The sequence below is a fragment of the Cornus florida genome, unplaced genomic scaffold, assembly GCF_030987335.1.
Source record: "Cornus florida cultivar Cherokee Brave unplaced genomic scaffold, ASM3098733v1 CherokeeBrave_3.0.0_Hap2_Chr01, whole genome shotgun sequence".
Lineage (NCBI taxonomy): Eukaryota > Viridiplantae > Streptophyta > Magnoliopsida > Cornales > Cornaceae > Cornus > Cornus florida.
The window spans coordinates 118820429-118832868 of NW_026775571.1; the positions used below are offsets into that span (position 1 = coordinate 118820429).

At 37.7% G+C, this 12440-nt stretch overlaps 1 pseudogene; it reads left to right on the forward strand.

Annotated features, from left to right (window-relative positions):
- Positions 1-6777: 6777 nt before the first annotated feature.
- Positions 6778-6876, forward strand: LOC132284254 (small nucleolar RNA R71; annotated as a pseudogene).
- Positions 6877-12440: the final 5564 nt, after the last annotated feature.

Here is a 12440-nt window from a genome sequence, read left to right on the forward strand (position 1 = left end):
CATTCAAATATCCTTACGGACTTACAAGCTCAAATTAACTAGGCTACAAATCAAGACATCCTCCATCTAATCATTTCCCACTTCTCACCATTTGGGAGAAGTCCTCGCTTTTTATTGCTTTTGCTTTTGCTCTTTTTTTATTTTTATTTATTTATTTATTTTTTTTTGAATAAGCAAGTTCAATTATTAACCTAGAGTTTGGGCCCTCCACCTTTCGGCGCGAGAAGTTCAATGCTTGATAAGGCTAGAATCCCGGCTACTTAGTGAAAAGGGGTTGTTATCCACCTTTATCAAGAATGAAAGCTTTCAATGCACTACTAGTCCAATTGGGATATAACCAATTCAATAATCAACAAAGCATGTACCCCACAAATGAGTGTTAGTGTGTGCTGGTGCTAGTGTAGAATCCTAGAATAAATCTCAAAACAATCACAAAATCAAGATGATGTGGACCACAAGTGCAAGCAAGATATCAATCTTTCGAAAAATTTACTCCTAAATGGCTTCCATAAGGCATACAAGGAGTATTGGACTCTCAAGTCAAGCAATTTTTAAATTTTAAGCAATATAGTCCTCAAAAGATCAAAATCATAGCTAGATATGGACCAATCATAAAAATATCCTTCAAATACACAAGTCATGCTCAAAATTTTGAAATTTAAAGCTAACACTGCAAAGCACCATTCCCCCAAAACTTAAATGGCACAATGTTCTTAATGTGCAAGAGAACAAAGGAAAGAGTATACCAGCGCAACTAAGGCATAGAATGATAGGGACTGAAGTATCCGAAGTGGGTGGCATTCCCCCCCCCCCCCCTAAACTTAGGATGAACTGTGGTCCTGAAAATTGGCACTTGGATAAACTCATCAAATAACAAAATGGGATACTTAGTACACAGTGGACATACAAGTGTAAATGGGATAAACAGATAAATAAATGAGAGAGGTATAAGGGTGGTCCTGAAAATTGGGTAGTACTCTCTCACTAAAGTCACTGTGATGCACCTGATGGAGTCAAACATACAGATATGAGAATATAATCATATGACATCCATAGCAAAAATAGATATATATAAAAAAAAAAGTACTGGTACATCAAAAATATCAAAGCCAATAGACCGGCTGTAAAAAAAATAGTGTACAATGACAAAAATAAAGTATTAATAGGAGAGATGGATCCTGAGATAGAAGAAACTAAGAACTCAGGAGGATGAGGTAAGACGGGCAGGTCAGGCTCCGCAGATATCTCTAGATAGATCTCGGAACATGGTTGCGATATCCGTGCGGAAGGTAACAAAATTAGCTTTGTGGGCTGTCAGATCAGCTCGTATGGAAACAACAGCATCCTTAAGTGTCTACAGACGTACTCCAAAACCGGGGGTCAGATCTAGAGCTTCAGGCATAAATGAATCAGAAGAAAACTCCTGAGTCTGTTCCTGCTCATGAATGGGCGACCTGGCTGGAGAGTACTGCTTTGCGTAATCTGCAGGGCGCTCTAAGTCAATATCTATATGATCGGTAGCTGGATCGACTGGTGCGTTGTCCGCTGCGGGATCTACTGCTACTGCACTTGCCTGTGCCTCTGCCTCTGCCTGTGCCTCCTTCTCTGCCTCTAGTTCCTCTGCAGCCACTACCGCGTGGTCCTGTAGTCTGGTAATAATGGTGTTATAGCTCTTGGTCCAGTCCTTCTTCAGAAAGTGACATGAACCTCTCTCGGGGTTCTCCCGAGGATAAATAGTGTAACGCTGATCGATCAAAATCTGGGTGATGAGGTGGCTGAATGGAAGAGACTTAGCCCATCCGGGCATCTCCTTGCTGATGTACTCGTCATATAGCTTCCTCATCACGCTCTAGATAAGCGCGGGAATGGACACCCAGTGCCCGGTGTAGAAGGCGTAGAGGGCTGTCAAATAATCGCCCCTCCTCTGAATCTTGTGCCCGGCCATGTAAATGTTTCGGAAGAGCACAGAATCAATAAACCAAAGGTCATCTGGAAGGAATGTCCAAGTGGCGAAGGTCTCGCCACTGGCATGGTGACCTGTAAGAAAGACCGCCATGTTGGCGTAAAAAGGCCTGTATAGCCTCGAATATGTGTCATGTCCGGAGGACAATGGTCTGGGCAGTAGCAAGAGCGGGCTAGTGAGTCCACTGTGATGGTGATCTGATGGCCATTTACAGAAGTGACCAGCTCTGCTGTGGTACGCGGGGATGGTCGCAGGTTCTGGTAAAACAATCGTACAAGCCGCGGGTAGACCGGCTCTATGACTGGGCAAGAATAGCTGTCAGGCCCCTCTAAATGATGTCATGGTAGGTCAGCACCGATCGGGAGAAAAAGGCCGTGTCGAACACTGACTCATGGTCGACCGTCATATGCGCATATCTAGGCGCGAGCCTATCACGCTCCAGATGAGCTGGCTGAGCTGGTATAGGTGAATGCTCAGCTCCAGTATACGGTGGAGATGGTGATGGTGTAAATGCAGGATAAGCCGCAGAGGTGGATGGTATATGGTTCTCCTCAGCCTCATGAGATGGTGACTACGGTGGGGTAGCCTGTGCTGGCTCCTCCTGTGCATGAGAGGGGGCTCCTCTATCCTTGGCCTAATGTGTCGGTGGGGCCCGTGTTGCCTGTTGGCAACGGTCTTCCTTTTAACCATGGCCTGCAAAAGGAAAAAAAAAACTTGCAATGGGAGTTAGTGCCAGAATAAGAAATTTTAAGCACGATATAGAAACATGTATGTCAAGTAAAATAGACAAAACAGATATGACATGAATCTATGCAAGTGGCAGGATATGAAACATGCTAAACAATGTAAGTATAAAATGCATCCAATGTGGAATATCATAGGCATTGGGCATATATAAGATAGCATGAACATAAGGTGTGAAGAATTAAATGTGTGTGTAAGATCTGTGAAGTTCGATCAATCATAAAAAGAAGTGAGATCGATCACAAAAGCTGGATCGATCGAAAATAAGTTCGATCGATCTCACAACTTCGATCGATCAGAGACATGAGTTCGATTCATCTCTCAAGATCGATTTGAGATACAAGTTCGATCGATCGAACTGTGCAACGAATGTAAACAGTCACAGATCTGTGACTTTGGAAGCATGGGGCCCACACGATCGAACTGTGCAACGAATGTAAACAGTCACAGATCTATGACTTTGGAAGCATGGGGCCCACACGAACGTGTTCGTGGGCCCATCAACATGATACAACAACAAATATCATCACCTTTCAAGGCCCAAACTCCCAAAATAGATCAAACACATACATATATATACGAAGCACATACACATATATATATACATGGAAACTCAATGCTTCGAAGCTTAAAAAATGGAGATTTAATCATATATAAAGCAAAAATGCAACATGTAGAGCATCTAATCATCATATTGAAGCTTAAATCATAAGTGAGATCTCGGATCTTACCTAAATCGATGAAAGAAGTGGAGATATGAACGAGTGAAGATGAATCCGAGAAGGGAGAGAGAGATTTGCGCTTAGATCTCGTCGGAGAACTCGCCGGAGATGAGGAAGATGAGAGTAGATGCGGCAGCGATGAGGGGAGTAAGGGTTTGGAGGGTTGGATTGATCTAAATGATTGATCTTGAGACCCTCCAGGTCTATTTTAAAAACATTCTAGACAGAATTCGATCGATCGAACTTCAATTGAGATCGATCGAACTTTGATGAACTCTCTTCAAAGTATTTTTGGATTTTTTAAATTTTTGAAAAATGCAAAACTAAAATTAAAAATTAGAATTAAAAATAAAATAAAATAAACTAGAATAAAATATTTGTGAGTTTTTTTTTTTTTTAATTGATTAAACAATAATAATTAAAAACTTATTAAAATTTTTGAATTTTTGAAAAATAAAATAAAATGAAATAAAATAAAAATGAAAATATTTAGGATTTTTAAAATTTGAAAAGTCAAAATAATGAAATGGAGAACTGAGATCGATCGAAACAAGAGTTCGATCGATCAGACAGAGAGCAAAAATATGCAGGTTTTTGGCTTAGAAAATTGGCTAAGTGTTGGAACTTGAAGATCAATCGAACTTGGAAGTTGGATCAATCGAATAACTTTCAGATCGATCTTGGAATGTTTCGATCGATGAGACAGGTGAAATATGCAGGTTTATGCAGGCTCAAAATTTCTCGAAGTGTTGAATTATGAGATCAATCGAACTTGGAAGTTAGATCTATCGAAGGTATCCTGATCGACCTAGGAGTTAGTTCGAACAATGGGACAGAGAGGTGATTTGGATATAAGTTTCTACAGGTCGAAAAATTTTCTAAGTGTTGGATGTAGAATGGAGTTCGATCGATCGAACTCAGGTTTGAGATCAATCGAACTATGCAAAATGCTCAATAATGACATGAAAGCTCATGCAATCCTCACCAAAGTTCTTTTCAATGCATATGAGAACCAAAAACAAGTATCTAGACTTCGCAAGAAATGAAATGAAAGATAGAAATGAGGGAGGAATAGGGTTTTGACACCCTACGAATGCTTTTGCTAGTCTTTAACGTCTCTAGCAAGACATTGGGCTCTTTTAGCCCGGATCAAAGATCTTATAATGCATCCCCTCCTTGTCGGGGTGATAGATGCTTTAAACTACACCCAAAAAATGGTTCTTTGAAGAACTTATTGGATTAAGCTCAAAAGAAAACTTTAGTCCCTTATCTATGCAATCACAACCTTTGGGCTTCCATGCCCTTTCAAAGCAAGAATTTGAAACAAGACTTTAAGAATGCAAGGTTGAAGATGATCCTTTGGAAGTTTTGGTTTTACACAAAAGCTCATATCCTTGACATTGAAGATCATGACATTTATCTACAACATTAACCTCTCCTTCATATTTGTCAAATGAATTGGGTGTGGGATTAAAGATATTCAACTTCACCTTCATGTGGCCAAATGAGATATTCATTATCCCTGTCCTACAATTGATGTTGGCATTAGCGGTTGCCAAGAAGGGATGGCCAAGGATAATGGGAATTTGGCTTTTAGGATTGGGGACCGTTTCCATGTCAATGACAACGAAATCAACGGGAAAGAAGAATTTGTTAATTTTAATCAAAACATCCTCAATTATACCCCTAGGCTTCTTAATGGATCGATCGGCAAGTTGCAAAACTACCGACGTCGGTTTTAATTCACCTAGGCCCAATTTGACATAAACCTAGTATGGAAGAAGGTTAACACTTGCTCCTAAGTTAAGAAACGCCCGATTAATGATATAATCACCAATAATGCATGATGTAGTGGGTGAACCGGGGTTCTTAAACTTTAGAAGAGTGTTATGCTACAAAATTAAGCTTACTTGCTCGGTCAAAACCACTTTTCTTGGTGCTTGGCTCTTATTCTTCCGCTTTTGGGTGCACAAGTCTTTCAAGAATTTGGCATAAGCCAGAATTTGCTTGATTCCATCCAATAGTGGAAAATTAACTTTCACTTGCCTAAACATTTCCATGATTTCATTGGTTTTTGCCTTTTGCTTGTCATTTGAAATGGATCCTTTTAAGGCATCCAGAAATGGAACTTTTGGTTCAAACACTTTTTCAGAATTTTTTTTTGAACTCTCTTCAACACAAGAAGTTTTTAAATCATTTTGTTTCAAATCATTTTTTAACAAAACTTTTTCAACATCATTTTTCAAAACTTCTTTTTCAAACACGTTTTTCAAAACTTTCTCGTTCACAAGATCATGTATATGCAATGAAGGAAGAATGGAATATGAAACAGGACGGGTGATAACTTGAGGTTGCACCGGTTCACTCTCTTTATTGGACATTCCAACTTGATTGTCCACAATCCTACCACTCCGCAAGGTAGTCACCGCATTAACATGTTCAATGGTGTGGCCTTCCGATGAGGAATGGGTTTCCACAACACATTGTTGCTTAGGTGGGGCATTAATAAACATCTTTCCTTTCTCTCTTGCATTGAGAGTGCTTGCTATTTGCCCTACTTGGGTTTCTAGCTTCGCAATAGATTAAAAGTGAGAATGAAGCAATTGTGTTTTAGCCTCTAAAGTGCCTAAAGCATTCAAAACTTTTTCTTCAAAGGCGGGACTTCTAGTATTACCTTGGGAATAAGATTAGTTGGTAAAATGAGAATTAGCAAATTGATTCCCTTGTGATTGATAAGGTCTATAACCTTGGGATCCTTGGTTTTGAAGTGAAGGTGGAATGTACTTCCCTTAAAAACCGCCTTGGGAAGGATTTGAGCCCTCTCCTTGGTTTTTCCAAGAGAAATTCAGATGATTCCTCCAACTTGGATTATAGTGAGTACCATAAGGATTGTTCCCTTGGTTCACGAAAGCTGCATTGACTTGTTCATTAGGTTCATTTTGCACTTGTCCATGAGGACAATGAGAAGTATAATGAAGAATACTAGAACAAGTCATACATGTTTCATTTGATGCATGATGAGAATGGTTAGGGAAGGAAGATACTCGATTCGCCGAGTTTTGGTTGATCAAAAATTGATCAAACCTTTGAGATAAAGACTTTATTTTGGCGGCTATTTCATTTGAATGGTAGACTTAATGTAAGCCAACACACTTCCTACCTTGTGAATTTCTACCATTCTTGGATGATAGTGTTCTATGCAAAGAATTTTCACTCATGCTCTCATAAAGACGCCACACGTCATCCTCATGCCTATCAATGTATGAGCCACCCATGGAAGCATCAACCATACCCTTATAGTTATCCGATAAGCTCTCAAAGAAGTATTGAAATAATTGCCATTTGGGCATGTCATGATGTGGACACTTCCTAAGCAATTCATTGAAGCGTTCCCATGCCTAATGAAACGTTTCTCCATCCCCATGTGAAAATTCTCGAATTGAGGTTCTCATGGCATTGGTCTTAGAAACCGGATAGTACTTTTTCAAGAACTCTTGTTGCATTTCTACCCAAGAAGTGATTGAAAAAGGCCTAAGATTGTTCAACCAATACTTTGCCTTGTCTTTTAAGGTGAATGGAAAAAGTTTGAGTCTTAAAACCTCTTCCAGCATGTCCAAATGCTTGTAAGGTTCTTCACTTGGAAGTCCATGATAGTTAGGAAGCATTTAAATGGTTTGTGACTTAATTTCATAATGATGTGCTCTAAATAGAGGCAATTAGAAGCATGTAGGTGCATTATACTCGTTAGGCACATAATAGTCTCTTAAAGCAAGAGGTGGATTAGCTACTTGAGGTGCAACATGAACACCTTGGTTTTGAATTCCTTGATTGATGATGGGATGTTGTGGAGCATACATTGGCCTTGGCATTCCATATGGAACTTGGCCTTGTTGTTGTAGTGGTTGGTGAATGAATGGCCTAGGCATGCCTAATGGTACTTGTATGTTCTCATTGTGCACATTGGGATGAAGGATACCTTATTGGTCTATATGACCAAGGTCCTCAACATGATCATTATTATGGTCATCTATTGATAGATTGGTTCTATTTGAACTTCCTCTTTCCCTAGGATTTCTAACGATGGATTCAACATGCAAATCTAAAGGGACAAGAGTTGGTCTCAATGAACGACGTCCATGCATGCACAATGCAAAACACAACAAACACAAAGAATGACAAACATTATGCCTTCACAACAATGCAATTAGACTTCTTCCACAAATATTTAATTCATACTCCCATGCTTTAACAACAATGATGCAAAGAACAATTAAAAATAAGCCTCCACGCGGGCCGACGATTTAACTAAGGGATTGAGTAAAGAAAGTCTCACAAAGGTCCTTTATCACTTCAACTCCAAATTTAAAGATTAGCTTAGCAAATTTTTTTAAATTTTAGCTTTTTACTTTCTTTGCTTGCTTCCTCTCCAACAATGCACCTAATTAAGTAAGAATAACACAATAAGTAACCAAAAAGAAAGATAAAAGTAAAGTAAAGACACGATCAAAAGAGTACTAATCCTAATCGATTACACAAATCCGACGTTGCCTAATCCCCGGCAACGACGCCAAAAACTGATGGTCGTCGTCCTACCATAAGCTTAAAAGTGTGGATTTTAAGGCAAGGGCCAAGAGTTTTACATTTATAAAAGCCACTACTACCTTCACTAAAAATATAGCAAGGGAGAGTAAGGATCGTCCCAAGGGATTGGAGTAGTACTTGGTTGTGGAATCGCAATTAGGGTTAGTAGGTCGAGTGATCAAACAAATGATTGGTTGGTTGATTAAACTAGAGAGCAAATTAAACTAAATAATTGAATGCAATAAAGAGTAAGTAAGAGAGAGAGATCTTGGGGTTTAGAGGTCACCAACAAGCAATGCATTTCTATACCATTGACAAGTAATTAATGAGGGCAAATGGTGTGTTGCAATATTGGTGTGTGTGTGTGTGTGTTTGGTTGATTCAACAAGCAAGGATGACTAGTTAAGCATGTATTGTCTAAACATCATGTGAAAAGCACAATATATCTAAGCAATGAAGTATATATTGTCTAAACAACATGTGAAAGGCACAATAGATTAAAACAAGTCATTAATCCTTTCATTAAGCTCACAATCCAAATACAACACAAGGTTAGAGACATATGCTACTTGCATTCAAAAGCTTGGATCATCAAACAACAAGCATTGATTGTCTCCCCATTTAACACTACACTACAACTACACTACATCTATACTACTAGCATGAAAATAAACTAGGGAGAGGCACAATCCATCAAGGAATAAGTATGAACCGTCAAGAAAATCATAAGAGCATTCTTTTAAGCACTATATTTTGACAATCTCTAAATCTATAGCATCAATACACATAGACATGCATCAATAACACAAAATCTAGAGACAAGCACATGAACATCTATTCTAGCATACATAGACATATGGATAAAATGAAATGATCAATTGGAAGTATTAAACCACATAAACCATTGAATAAACAAGATCTATATATATATAAGTGTCAAAACATGTATTACAACACTAATTCCTCAATAATACACAAGATTAAGATATAAAAAGCATGCTTGGGGCTAACTCTAGCCCCAAAAGGATATCTAGCCACTCATGGCGATGTTGCTCCAACCTTCAAGGGCTAACTCCATGGAAGAGATTTGCTCCTTGGTTGATGAGGAACTCCAATGGTGTCTCTAACCTCCTCCTCCTCTAAGTTTGTTCTCCAAGAGATGATATGAAAATGATATTAGCTCCCCTCTTGCAAAAAGCAATCATTATCCTTATATAGGTAGGTCAAATGACACCCAAAATGAGCTGGGGTCGTGCACACAATATTCCCTAACTACTGGATAAAGGACAATTTTCAATGAGATGGAAATTTAACTTTTTCGTACTGGAGGAAGTTCGATCGATCGAACCTTGGACTTGGATCGATCGAATTGGCTGAGATCCATCAAACTTAGGCTAGATCGATCCAACTGGTTGAGCTTTTTGGGAAAAGACAAATCTGAGATATTTTTGGGGAGATATTTTTGGGAAAAGGACAAAAGTGGTTAGTGGGCGGTACAGTTGTGGATAGAATCAATCATTTGAATAAGGACAAAAGTGTTCGATCGATCAAACTTTGGACTTTTTGCTTTTGGGCCAAGGCTTGGATCTATCTTGAAGTGCTGAGATCGATCATTGTTCGATCGATTGAATCTTGAAGTTGAATCGATCGAACTTTGTTGCTTCCCACCTTTGGCTTCATTTGTTTTCTTCTTTCTCCACTTTGCTCCTTTCTTTGTTTAATCCCAAAATTGTTTCAATTAAGCTCTTATTTGGCTGAGTTAGTTTATTTTCGGGATAAGTGCCTGAAAATGGAAAAAATACGAAATCAATCTAAAATGGTAAAGTAAGATAGATAAAGGTGCTAGAATGTCTAAGCTTAAGGGGTTTAAATACGCACTTTTCAGCGCTCATCAGAAACCATGTAGGATTTAACTATTTTAGTTAATCCATTCCATATGTGTGAATGGGTAGAAATTAGCGTTTTGATCTAATCCGTCCATCTATATGCCATCGTCCCACATCGGTGCATATAATGCATATAATTCGTAAATGATGCAACACTATCAACAGTACATCAAATAAAATCCACATAATCCATATAGTTGATAAAAACAAAATTTAAACAGTTCATCAACTAAAAATCCGTAATAATATCCATGAAATCGACGAGACAAAGTTTAATCGTTCGTCAATTTAAAATCATGAATCCATCCATGTAATTGACGAGACAAGATTTAATAGTTCATCAATTCAAAATCTAGTATACATCCATGTAATTGACAGAATATAATTTACTAATTCTTCAATTAAAACTCAGACCAACATCCATGTAATTGACAGAAAATTTGTAATTAATTCTTCAATTAAATCCAGGAGAAACATAATAGAATCTAATATGTATAAGACCCTATTATGCATCCAAAACAACTTTAAAAATCTTACTCCAGTTATTTAGGTTGTTAAAATAAATGTAAGCAACTAAATAATTTACTGCCGTCAACCGTGTGCAACATTGCTTAAAACTTCCACACGATGAAAACCCTTAGCATATAGAGATAAATTATGCATTGTGGGTTCAATTACAGCATAATACCATGTTTAGAGTCCATGCTACAATCTGTTAAAATTTAAAAATAAGATTAAACAATTCAGTCCTTCCTATCCGTTAGCAGCGTGCAAAGTTACTTATTTTTATACTGTTTATTCTATTTGCACTACGGATCAAATTATGCAATTAGAGAGTTTAAAATCACATGATATTACTTTTAAAATTCTTATTCCAGTCATTGAAACAAATTCAAAATCCCAAACACGTCCAAAATAGTGCCCAAAACTGTTCCGGAAATCGTCAAAACAAAGGAAAACAAGGGAGCCTGCTCTCTAAACAATAGAGCAAGCTCAAAGCATCATGGAGCCGGCTCCCTAGCCCTTAGAGCTAGCTCTATGAAGGGGGGAGCCGGCTCCCAACCTCCTGGAGCCGGTTCTTTCCCTTTTTAAGCCGACTGGTCCACTTCTTGCTCCGTTTCTGATCATCTGCCTTCTCTGGCCTTTTCCTACCCTTTTGTCCCACCTTAAAACTGGTCCTAACAGACTAATATATATCCAGTAGCATCCCCATGATTTTTTTACAAATGTTGGAACTCATAGAATGATTAAAACAATACCAATTTGTTATGCCGTAAAAACAGACAACGAACTTCCAAACTTGCAAGAATTATTTCAGAAAAAAAAATTAAACATATACAGATGATTAATTTGACATAGAATACGCATGCAAAAACTTAATTAATATTTAATTAACATTCTAGAGACCATCTAGGTATGCACAGAATATCGGCCAAGGGGAGAGAGACCTAATAGAACTTGCCTCTTAAGGTTTCAGTTTGAAACCTTTAACTGCCTTCTTCCTAGGTTTTCCGGCGACCTTTGTTACCATTGAACTTCCTCTGCTGCTCTTGGTTTAACCCACGAGCCAATCCTTGTTCCTCCCCCTCCTTGGTTCAACCCTCTGGACTGAACCCTAGATTCTCTTCCTCTCAATTTTTCTCTATTTCTCTCTCTATTCTCACTGTTCGTGAATAGGGTTTGTGCTTTCCACCCTAAGTAGACTTATAAAGATATATTTATAGGCTTGACAAAAACCTAATTCTAAACCTAAGAGGAGAATGAAAAGGAAAATAAAATAAAATAAAATAAAATATAAAAGAAAAATAGGTATAAGTCGGCTACCCTAACCCATCGTGACAACATATATATATATACTGAAAATCCCAATTGTTTTAACTACTAATGACAATTAATAATTAACGAAACACTATATACATATATTCCAGATAACACATAGACAAATTAAAACAAGAACTATTTAAAACAATTTAAAACACACAAGCAATTTAATCAAATAATTAACACCCAATTTAAATCACATAATTAAAATAAACAATTTGCCACATAAGTACATAGACACAAAATAAATTAAAAATGCATATAAATAAACTTTAAATTCCAATTTTATTTTTTTTGGAAATTAGGGGTATTACACTTACAGAGTCATAGAAGTGGTAGGGAAAGGAGCTTACCGGTTAGCAGAAACTAATGGACGTCCAATTGCACGTTCATGAAATGCAATACACCTTAAAAGGTACTATCATTAGACAATACAGTCCACTTGTTTTTCTTTTACAAATACGGCTTTTTATAGCCCATATAATAAAAAATTCTTGTTAATCTATACACCTCTTTCTCTAAACTCATGATGTGGAAGTATGATAGATACACAACTGGCCAATAGATCCTTGTGTCTGACTGTTACAATTGAATTCGATGTTGATGTGGGACACTGCTTATTACTTTCTTTTCCGGCATAGGGGGCCACACATATACCCTACTACTAATATTACTACTGATATGATATTACGACAAAAGGAATAATATTTTTTGCTTTTGATT